Raw genomic sequence first — 10283 nt, 5'->3', positions numbered from 1 at the left:
TATAAGGTAATAAAAACAGTTATAATTTTAGTTAGTCTTCTCACACTCACAGGCTCTCAGAAAATTTCAATATTTTTTGTAGGTGCACAGAAACTAAAGGAGAATGTGCAAAAAGTAATTGACAATGATCTTTTAATGTATTACAAATCTACAAATTAAGAAATTGGATTATCTTTACATTCATCCAACCAATTGAATCTTTGGAAATTAAGAATCAAGACGTTTGGAATTATGATATTTCATTTGTAATGGTAAAGTTTTTATTTTAAATCTGCTAATTTATTGATTAGCATGCCCACATGCTTTTAAGGACATTATTTTGTAATTCAAAATAATTGACTATTTTTCTCTGTAAGTTATTTCATTTTCCATAAGCTCCATCATGATTTATTCTTAATGCACTTTTCAAAAAGCAATAAAGATAATTTGTTCCTTTGTGACATCAACTTAAAATAAACAACTACATTCTGTAACCACAGATGAGGTAAGAGTGAATATTTGCAAATTAAAAATAATAAAAGAGATAAATAAACATATTCCAGTTGAGATGGTGTAATAATTAGAAAAGAGCCAGATAAGTATAACAATTTGCATACTTAATGATTTTCAGCCACCAGTGCCATTTTTTTTAAAGCATCATAATTCTCAAGAGCTGCTTTTGTATATGAAAGACAGTTTGAGAATACTATACCTTCTTGTTCCTTTAAAACTTCCCTCTCCAAAGAATACTGCATGTGTTGAAAATGGTGATGCTGAAAATAGTGGAAAAGGAAAACATTCTTTATGTATTTACAAATAAATGTTTTGGATTTCAATCAGAAGTTTATATATCCCATGAAAACTAAGCAAATATTTTAGGTGCTATTTTATAATAGAAGATTCCATTCTATTTCAAAAGATTAAGTAAGCAATATATAAATAAGCCAAAGAATTGATACTTTCAAAGCGTGTTGCTGGAGAAGATTCCTGAGAGTCCTTTGGACAGCAAGGAGATCAAACCAATCAATTCTGAATTAAATCAACCCTGAGTACACATTGGAAGGACTGATGCTGAACCTAAAGCTCCAATACATTGGCTACCTGATTTGAAGAGCCGACTTATTAGAAAAGACTCATGCTGGAAAATATTGAGGGCTGGAGAAGAAGGGGATGACAGAGGATGAGATAGTTGGATGGCATCATCAACTCAATGGACATGAGTTTGAGCAAACCCTGGGAGATGGTGAAGGACAGGGAAGCCTGGCATGCTGCAGTCCATGGGATCAGAGTCAGACATGACTTAGCAACTGAACAAGTACAAATAGGCTCACAATGCTGCTGCTGCTGCTGGGTCACTTCAGTTGTGTCCGACTCTGTGCGACCCCATAGACAGCAGCTCACCAGGCTCCCCAGTCCCTGGGATTCTCCAGGCAAGAACACTGGAGTGAGTTGCCATTTCCTTCTCCAATGCATGAAAGTGAAAAGTGAAAGTGAAGCCTTGTCTGACTCTTCGCGATCCCATGGACTGCAGCCTACCAGGCTCCTCCATCCATGGGATTTTTCAGGCAAAAGCATTGGAATGGGGTGCCACTTTTCACAAATCATTCTTTTACTCAACAAAATTTTGGGTGCCTACTTCATACTAGTCATTTTTCAAGGAACTGGGGATACTGTAAATAACCAAGCAAATAAAATCTCTGAATTCATGGAGTAAACATTCTAGTTTGAAAAGACATACAACATACAAATAAGTATATTTATTGGCTCCATCTTCCTGTCCACACTTTTTGTATTTAATTAATTCATCCACCGAGGTCCATGTAATTATAGTAATTACATATTTACTTGAAAAAAACTTCTGGCTTATTTTTTTAAGTTATTATTTTGATTTACTTTCTCAAATGTCTCAATGTTAATTAGATATAAATTTTGTCCTTTTTATTAATTCTTTTCCTTGGTGATAGTTACTGTTTTGTTAGTTTGGTGTTCTTTTCGAAGGTGTTTAATTTCCTAAAAGCATTATTGATTCGCATTTGCCTGTTTATGTTTGAAGATGAGGTCTTCAATTAACTATTGGTATATCTGGAATTTATTTGGTGGTGGTGGTTTAATCGCTAACTTATGTCTGACTCTTGCAACCACATGGACTGTATCCCATCAGGCTTCTCTGTCTGTGGGGTTTCCCAGGCAAGAATATTGGAATGGGTTTTCATTTGCTTTTCCTGATTAAGAAGTTCTGATACTTAGATCAGAAAAGACCCTGATGCTGGGAAAGATTGAAGGTGGGAGCAGAAGGGGACGACAGACAGTGAGATGGTTGGATGGTATCACTGACTGAGTGGACATGAATTTGTTTAAACTCCTCTTATTGGTGATGGACAGGGAAGCCTAGGGTGCTGCAGTCCATGCGATCACAAAATGTTGGACACAACTGAGCTACAGAACTGAACTGAACTGACTGAACCGATACTTAGATGCATTGTCCTATCTCAAAGGAAAGGTTAGGGTTGAATTTTGGGCTTACATGCTACCAAAAACTTTCACTTCAGAGAAAAGTCTTTTTGGATTTATTTTAGGGGCCGACTCCATAGTCAGTCAGAAACTGTTTCTCTATTTCCTCCTATCACCCCAAACTCTCACCATTATTTAGAATTAATTTAGACACTGATAGGCTTTTCCTAGAGCTCCAAATAACACTTGGAATATTAAGATAAATGTTTTCATTTGTTTAGAACTTAACGTCAAGGTTTTATTACAAATTATACAACACGTTTCAGCTCAATGGCTACAGAAAAGTAGAGGCAGATACAGATCTTCTGCTCTAAATGCAAACTTTTAATTCATTTCTTTAGAGGAACACATTAGATATTTTCTGTTATTTGTATCTGTTGATTCTGACCTGATAGCTTCTCTGAGGTTTTTAAGGAGCTCTGCTGCTGCTGCTGCTGCTGCTAAGTCGCTTCAGTCGTGTCCGACTCTGTGTGACCCCAGAGACGGCAGCCCACCAGGCTCCCCCATCCCTGGGATTCTCCAGGCAAGAACACTGGAGTGGGTTGCCATTTCCTTCTCCAATGCAGGAAAGTGAAAAGTGAAAGACAAGTCGCTCAGTCGTGTCCGACTCTTAGCGACCCCGTGGACTGCAGCGCACCAGGCTCAGTTCTCACCTAATCTGGTGTTGGTACTTTTTTCAACTATGTTTTTATATATTACTCTGTGCTTACATATCCATTCCAAGTATGCAACATTTTCTTATGTGTTCTTTAATTTTACATTCATTATTTTGTACCAAATAATTTTTCCACTGAACATTACATATTTGAAATTTCTTTATGAGGATAGATATATCTCTAGTTCATTCCATTTAACTGTACCATTAATTTATTTTTCAATTCTAAAGAACAGATGCCTCTTATTTTCCCCAATATGTTTTAAACTGAAATCAACCACAAAATTATTATCTCTTATGCATATCTTCAAGAGTTATTCTGAATCTTTAGTTCTCAAAGTTTAGTCTGAAGGCCCTGGGAGTACATGTGAGGTCAAATGTATTTTTACAATACTGCTAAAGAATCCTTTGCCTTTTTCATTCTCATAAGTGAATTCACTGAATCATTATTTCCCAAATATCCAGTGGGTAGTATAATAAAATTTTTTGCAGTTATGAGACCTGTTTAAAGTATAAGAGAGATTAATATATCTTAGTGTAAGAGTACAAACTGTTTATTGACATGGCTACAGAATCCACATTGCAAGTAAACATTTTAAAAGTAACATTTATTAAGTTCTGGTATAGCATAAAGAATATCCATAATTACATAAAAGGTTATTCAAATGTTCCTTCCTATTCAACCAAACAACATACTGAATCAGCTTGAACATAGACATCATATGAATCTGTGTTCTATTAAGCCAGATAAAGAGACACAAGCAATGCCACTCTTTCCACTAATTTCTGTTTTAAAAATAATTTTTCATTAAATGTTATTTTAATATGTAATGAATTTATTATGCTATTTAAAAATATATTGATGAATAAACTTTTCCCAATTTTGAGAATTAAACTTTTAAATTTCTATAGGAATAGAGTATACATTCTCTATGAATGTATGTATGTATATATATACATATATTCTACAAAAGCATAATTCTTAGAGATCTTCATATAATGTTTTGTAGTTTAAAGGTATCCTGAGGCCATAAAAGTTTGAAAACTATTTCTATGAGGGTCTACACCTCACATTAAAAATAACAAGGTGTAGGATATGCAGCAATTTTAGCACATACTGAAAGTTATTCTTCAGTCTTGTTGTACCAAATACAGCGCCATAAGCGATTTGCAAGGATCCTTATTTTTCCATATCTCTAGTAACATTTATATATGGAAAAATTACAGTTTGTTGTATGATTTTCAATATGATGGGTGTGAAATGATAACAAATTGTGTTACTTTTTATCCCATGCTTATGACAAAGGGCATATTGCTTTTTAAACCAGATTATAAAGCATGTTCCAGCTCATAATGGTTCAGTTAGCTAAATGAACATCCTGGACTTGCTTTTCAAAGAGTACAAGTTTCACTCCTTACCATTTTCATGTACTAGAACTCATCAAAATGTTTCCACAATGTGCCCTACCAAAGAATTTTGGATAAAATAGGAAGATGGCTTTGTGGACATTCTTCACCCTGACTGGGTTATGTGTAGCTCTGTTTTCTTTAAATAGCCTATATAATGTAAGATTAGCTGCATGTCCTCACCGAAGCGATGCTTTGGCTTCTCTATGTCAATGAAGTAGGTCACACCACAACTAATGTCCCTCTGCTAATTCCAGCTCACATTCTAGGTCATGAGAGCTTATTATACTCCTCTCTTCGGTCCTAGATACTATGGTGTTCAGGTTTCCTAGAATGAACAACCTTTTAGTACAAAGTTCAATTCAGTTCAGTGCTCAGTTGTGTCCGACTCTTTGTGACCCCATGGACTGCAGCAAGCCAGGCCTCCCTGTCCATCACCAGCTCCCAGAGTTTCCTCAAACTCATATCCATTGAGTCGGTGATGCCATCTAATAATTTCCTCCTCTGTCGTCCCCTTCTCCCACCGTCAATCTTTCCAAGCATCAGGGTCTTTTCAAATGAGTCAGTTCTTCGCATCAGGTGGCCAAAGTGCCAGGTGAAGTGAAGTGAAGTGAAGTCGCTCAGCCATGTCCAACTCTTTGTGACCCCGTGGACTGTAGCCTACCAGGCTCCTCCCTCCATGGGATTCTCCAGGCAAGAGGACTGGAGTGGGTTGCCATTTCCTTCTCCAGGGGATCTTCCTGACCCAGGGATTGAACCCGGCTCTCCCGCATTCCAGGCAGACGCTTTAACCTCTGAGCCACCAGGGAAGCCCATAACTGCCAGGTAGCTAAACCTAATTATGCTTCTTATAATCTGAAGTCATTTAAAAATAGTAGAAATAGCACCACTAATAATAAGCTGAGGACACTGGCAATGTAAGAAATTTACTCTCTATTCTGTTCACTGCACTTCTCCCTTTATCCATTCCTAAAGACATGTAGGAATCTTGGTAGAAATAAACTCTCAAATTCAAAGCCACTTCCAAAGGTCATCAGTCAGCATCTGTGCTGTTTCTTCTCTGGCAGGAACTCAGTCTTACGTACCAATCATAGTCACATGAGAGAGACCATGTTGCTGCAAATTCAGTACAATAACTGCAAATTGTCTGTTTTTATTTTAGCTCAACCAGTGATCTGCTTACATGTTAAAAATGAATTTAATGTCTGCTTACACAGTACTATAGTTTACATGGAACTCCAGTCCACAAACATTATAAATATAATATTCAAATTATTTAGAGCTGAAAACTATAAAAAGTCTACTTAACAACACCTAAAATTGTGTTATGAAAAAGAATTCCATATGAAAAGATGCTCCTCATCATATGGCAACAGGAAAATGCAAATTAAAACAAAAATGAGATACCACTTCAGTTCAGTTCAGTCTCTCAGTCCGACTCTTTGCTACCCCATGGACTACAACGTGCCAGGTTTCCCTGTCCAGCATCAACTCCCAGAGCTTGCTCATACTCATGTCCATTGAGTCAATGATGCCATCCAACCATCTCATCTTCTGTAATCCCCTTCTTCTGACTTCACTCTTTGGCAATTTGATCTCTCGTTCAAATCTTTTCTAAATCCAGTTTGAACATCTGGAAGTTCTCAGTTCATGTTCTGTTGAAGCCTGGCTTGGAGAACTTTGAGCATTACTTTGCGAGCATGTGAGCGCAACTGTATGGTAGTTTGAGCATTCTTTGGCATTGCCTCTTTTTGGGATTGGGATGAAAACTGACCTTTTTCAATCCTGTGGCCACTGCTGACTTTTCTAGATTTGCTGACATGTTGAGTGCAGCACTTTCACAACATCATCTTTCAGGATTTGAAATAGCTCACCTGGAATTCCATCACTTCCACTAGCTTTGTTCATAGTGATACTTCCTAAGGCCCACTTGACTTTGCACTCCAGAATGTCTGGCTCTAGATGAGTATCACACCATCAGGTACACATCTATTAAAATGGCAAATCCAGAATACTGATAATGCCAAATGCTGGTAAGGATGTGAAGCAAAAAAATCATACATTGCTGGTGGGAATTCAAAATGGTATAGCCACTTCAGAAGACAATTTGACCTTTTCTTACAAAACCAAACATACTTTTACTATATGATCCAGCAGTTGTGTTCCAAAGGAGCTGAAAACTTATATCCACACAAAAACTTGCATGCAGATGTTTATAGCTGCTTTATTCATAAATGCCAAAATTTAGAAGCAAGCAAGATGTCCTTCAGTAGGTGAATGGATAGATAAACCCTGGTACATCCAGATTATGGAATGTTACTTAATGCTAAAAAGAAATGAGCATCAAGCCATGAAAAGACAAAGAAGAAACTTAAATGCACATTATTAAGTGAAAGAAGTCAATCTGAGAAGGTTAAATACTGTAGGATCCTAACACTATGACATTGTAGACAAGACAAAACTATAGAGACAATGGAAAAATCAGTGGTCACCAGGAATAGTGGGCAACATAGATGAATAGGTAGAGCATAGAATTTTAAGGTAGTAAAAATACTCTGTATGATATTATAATGATGCATCCATGTCTCTAAACATTTGTCTAAACCCAATGAAGGCACAACAACAAGAATGTCCTAATGTAAACTAAGGACTCTGGGTGATTACGATATGTCATTGTGGTTCTTTTTTTTTCATATAACACTCTGATGAATGATGTTGATAATGGGGAAAGCTATGCATGTATGGGAGCTGGGGATATATGGAAATCTCTGTACTCTCCTGTCGGTTTTATTGTAAACCTAAAACTTATCTTAAAAATATAGGCTCCTAACAGGGGGAGTTCTTTCCGCGCGTCATGGGAGGGCTCTGGCATCTTGCTTGAAGGCGCACCATTGTCTGCAGGTGACCTTGGAAGCACCTTGGGAACCCAACCAGGGCTGCAGAGAGGGTAGAGCCCGTGTCTCAGGCCGTGGAGGAGTGGGACAGCGGGTACTAGAAGGGGCTGAGGCAGCTCGGGACAGCAAGGCGCCCGAGCCCAGCGGTGCAGCCGCCTCGGTGGCTGAAGAGCACTAACCCCTACACGCGCTCACAGGAGAAGAATTGGCAGCGATGGAAAAAAATCAGTCCTCACCTATGTGGTCGCCGCGGCGGTGGACATGCCGGGGGCGTCCTGTGCCGCCGTGCTCCTTTACTGGTTCTATTGCCAGACTACTGGACTTGGAGGATCAGCCGTAGCAGGTCATGCATCAGAGCAGATTTAAAACATGGTACCTGTTAAGGATCGCATCATTAAAGTCACGTTTAATGCAGATGTGCATGCAAGTCTCCAGTGGAACTTTAGACATCAGCAAACAGAAATATGTGTAGTGCCGGGAGAGACAGCTCTGGCGTTTCATAGAACTAAGAACCCCACTGACAAACCAGCAATCGGAATTTCTACGTACAATGTTGTACCATTTGAAGCTGGACAGTATTTCAGTGAAATACAGTGCTTCTGCTTTGAAGAACAAAGGCTTAATCCACAAGAGGAAGTAGATATGCGAGTATTTTTCTACAGTGATCCTGAATTTGCTGAAGATTCAAGCATGGTGAATGTTGATCTCATCTCTCTTTCTTACACTTTTTTTGAAGCAAAGAAGGGGCATAAGTTGCCAGTCCCAGGCTATAATTCAAATTACCAAGTCCTGCTTCAAATTTGTGATGTTTGAAAAATCATATACCTTGTCTTTTCAGAGAAGTATTTACAATAATGTGAAGCCTTCTGTTTTAAATGTTATGTACTGATGGTTCTTTTCTTCCCAACTCATTTACCCTACTTAGAATGTATGACTGTTCAAAACCATGTATGTTGGCGGAAACTTGATGGTTCAGCTCCCTTTTTAGATTATCAGCACTTCATACTTGTAGCAATGAAATTTTATTATTATTTCTCAAATAGTTGTTTATTTTCACTACGAACAGTCCCTATTTTCAAAGCTCAAAATGAAAGAGGAATCACTGAGTCCTAACAGCTTGCCCAAAGACATTTTGATTTCAAATCTGACTGTGTTTTCCCTTTAAGATTAGGGCTATTTTACATACGGAGTACTAAATAAGTACTTTGAAATTCTGGTATCATGAAATTTAAATAAAATGCATTAAGTATATCTAGTAGGCTTCCAGCATTTCTTGTGATAATTCCAAGTACCCAGATTTTAAATTGCAAGTGGGATTGTGAAGATTTACTAACATCAGAAGTTCTTTTGGAAAAAAAAGTTATTGAACTGTTTTAATAGTAATTCATTTGTCATTATAATTTATGACAAAGGAAAGTACAAATTATTCTGAATGCTTTCCAATAAACTTTCTTCCAAAAAAACAAAAAAGACCATTTAGTGTTTTAAAGAATTGTATTTAAAGGCAACCAGTGTAGAATCCAGTGACCTCTTGACGGTACGTGAAATACAGTTGAGCTACAATCATCAAAGTTTTCACAACTCATAATTCTAAATAAGAGTGTTATTTATAAAGAAGTGCAAATTGACTTTTACATTCAACTTTAGTTAAATAAAGGCACCCAAGTATTCTTCCTAGATAAAAAAAATGTAATGATACATATACATATAGTTCAAAAGACAATGTAAAATAATTACAGCTTGTTGCTACAAAAAATAAATGCAAAAACAATATATGAATTAATTTAGCATTCAATAATACATAAAAATTAGTCACAATCACTGCATCAAATCATTTATATACATCAAAGTGTAGATGGTACTTCATGATTTTTAGACTACTCAAATTTTAATTTACTAGAATTAAAATAATTCTGCAATTAGGTCATAGATATCCCATTTGTATTCCCTAGCCAGATTTTTCTCCTTCTTTCCCTGTGGGTTTTCAGTTGTGTTCTGCCCTTGGAGAAGCACCCCACAAGGCAGAAGATGAGGATTTAACTGATTAAACCCTGTCAAAGATTAAGAGTCTCTGTATGTTCCAATTATGTCAAAATCCACTGGATCGAAGAGCTAAAAATAACACTAAGTCTCTTCTTGTCTCTTGGGTTTTCCAATATTAGTACAAACAAACTTAAAAAAACAATCATTTATGTTAGTAACTTGCTACTGATGTTTTATGTTTTTGCTACCCATATGTGTGAGTATGGGTTTCCTTGGTGGCTCAGAGGTTAAAGCGTCTGCCTGGAATGCGGGAGACCCGGGTTCGATCCCTGGGTCGGGAAGATCCCCTGGAGAAGGAAATGGCAACCCACTCCAGTACTCTTGCCTAGAGAATCCCATGGAGGGAGGAGCCTGGTAGGCTACAGTCCATGGGGTCGCAAAGAGTCAGACACAACTGAGAGACTTCACTTCATTTCACTTCACATCGTGGACACACAAAATAAGCCTTATCCTGGATAAGAGGAAGAAAGACCTCCAAAATGTTATTTTGGATCTTCAAAAAATTGCTTAGAAATATAGTAGGTAATGTAAATGTACAAAAAATGTATAATGTTTTTAAATGAACACAGGAATGCTGACTTAATGTGTTAACAAATTCGTTTTAAAAATAGCTGCAATGGGATTGATGGACTATATCTGAGAGAATTGTAAGAACTATTCTAAATCTAGAGCTGTGTTCCAAGAAGATGAAATTAGCTCACCCATTTATTTCTCTTGTCTTAAAAAAATCTCACTGAAATATCCAAAGAAATTTTTTTTAAAAAATTAAAGAAAACCCATAGTACTAATGAAAG

The 10283-nt window shown here is 37.1% G+C and overlaps 1 pseudogene; it reads left to right on the top strand.

Annotated features, from left to right (window-relative positions):
- Positions 1 to 7406: 7406 nt before the first annotated feature.
- Positions 7407 to 8259, top strand: LOC138422028 (cytochrome c oxidase assembly protein COX11, mitochondrial-like; annotated as a pseudogene).
- Positions 8260 to 10283: the final 2024 nt, after the last annotated feature.

This window comes from Ovis canadensis, chromosome 16 (genome assembly GCF_042477335.2).
Source record: "Ovis canadensis isolate MfBH-ARS-UI-01 breed Bighorn chromosome 16, ARS-UI_OviCan_v2, whole genome shotgun sequence".
NCBI classification, from domain to species: Eukaryota; Metazoa; Chordata; class Mammalia; order Artiodactyla; family Bovidae; genus Ovis; species Ovis canadensis.
The sequence above is the reverse complement of the archived record's forward strand: the minus strand, read 5'-3'. Positions and strand labels throughout refer to the sequence as shown.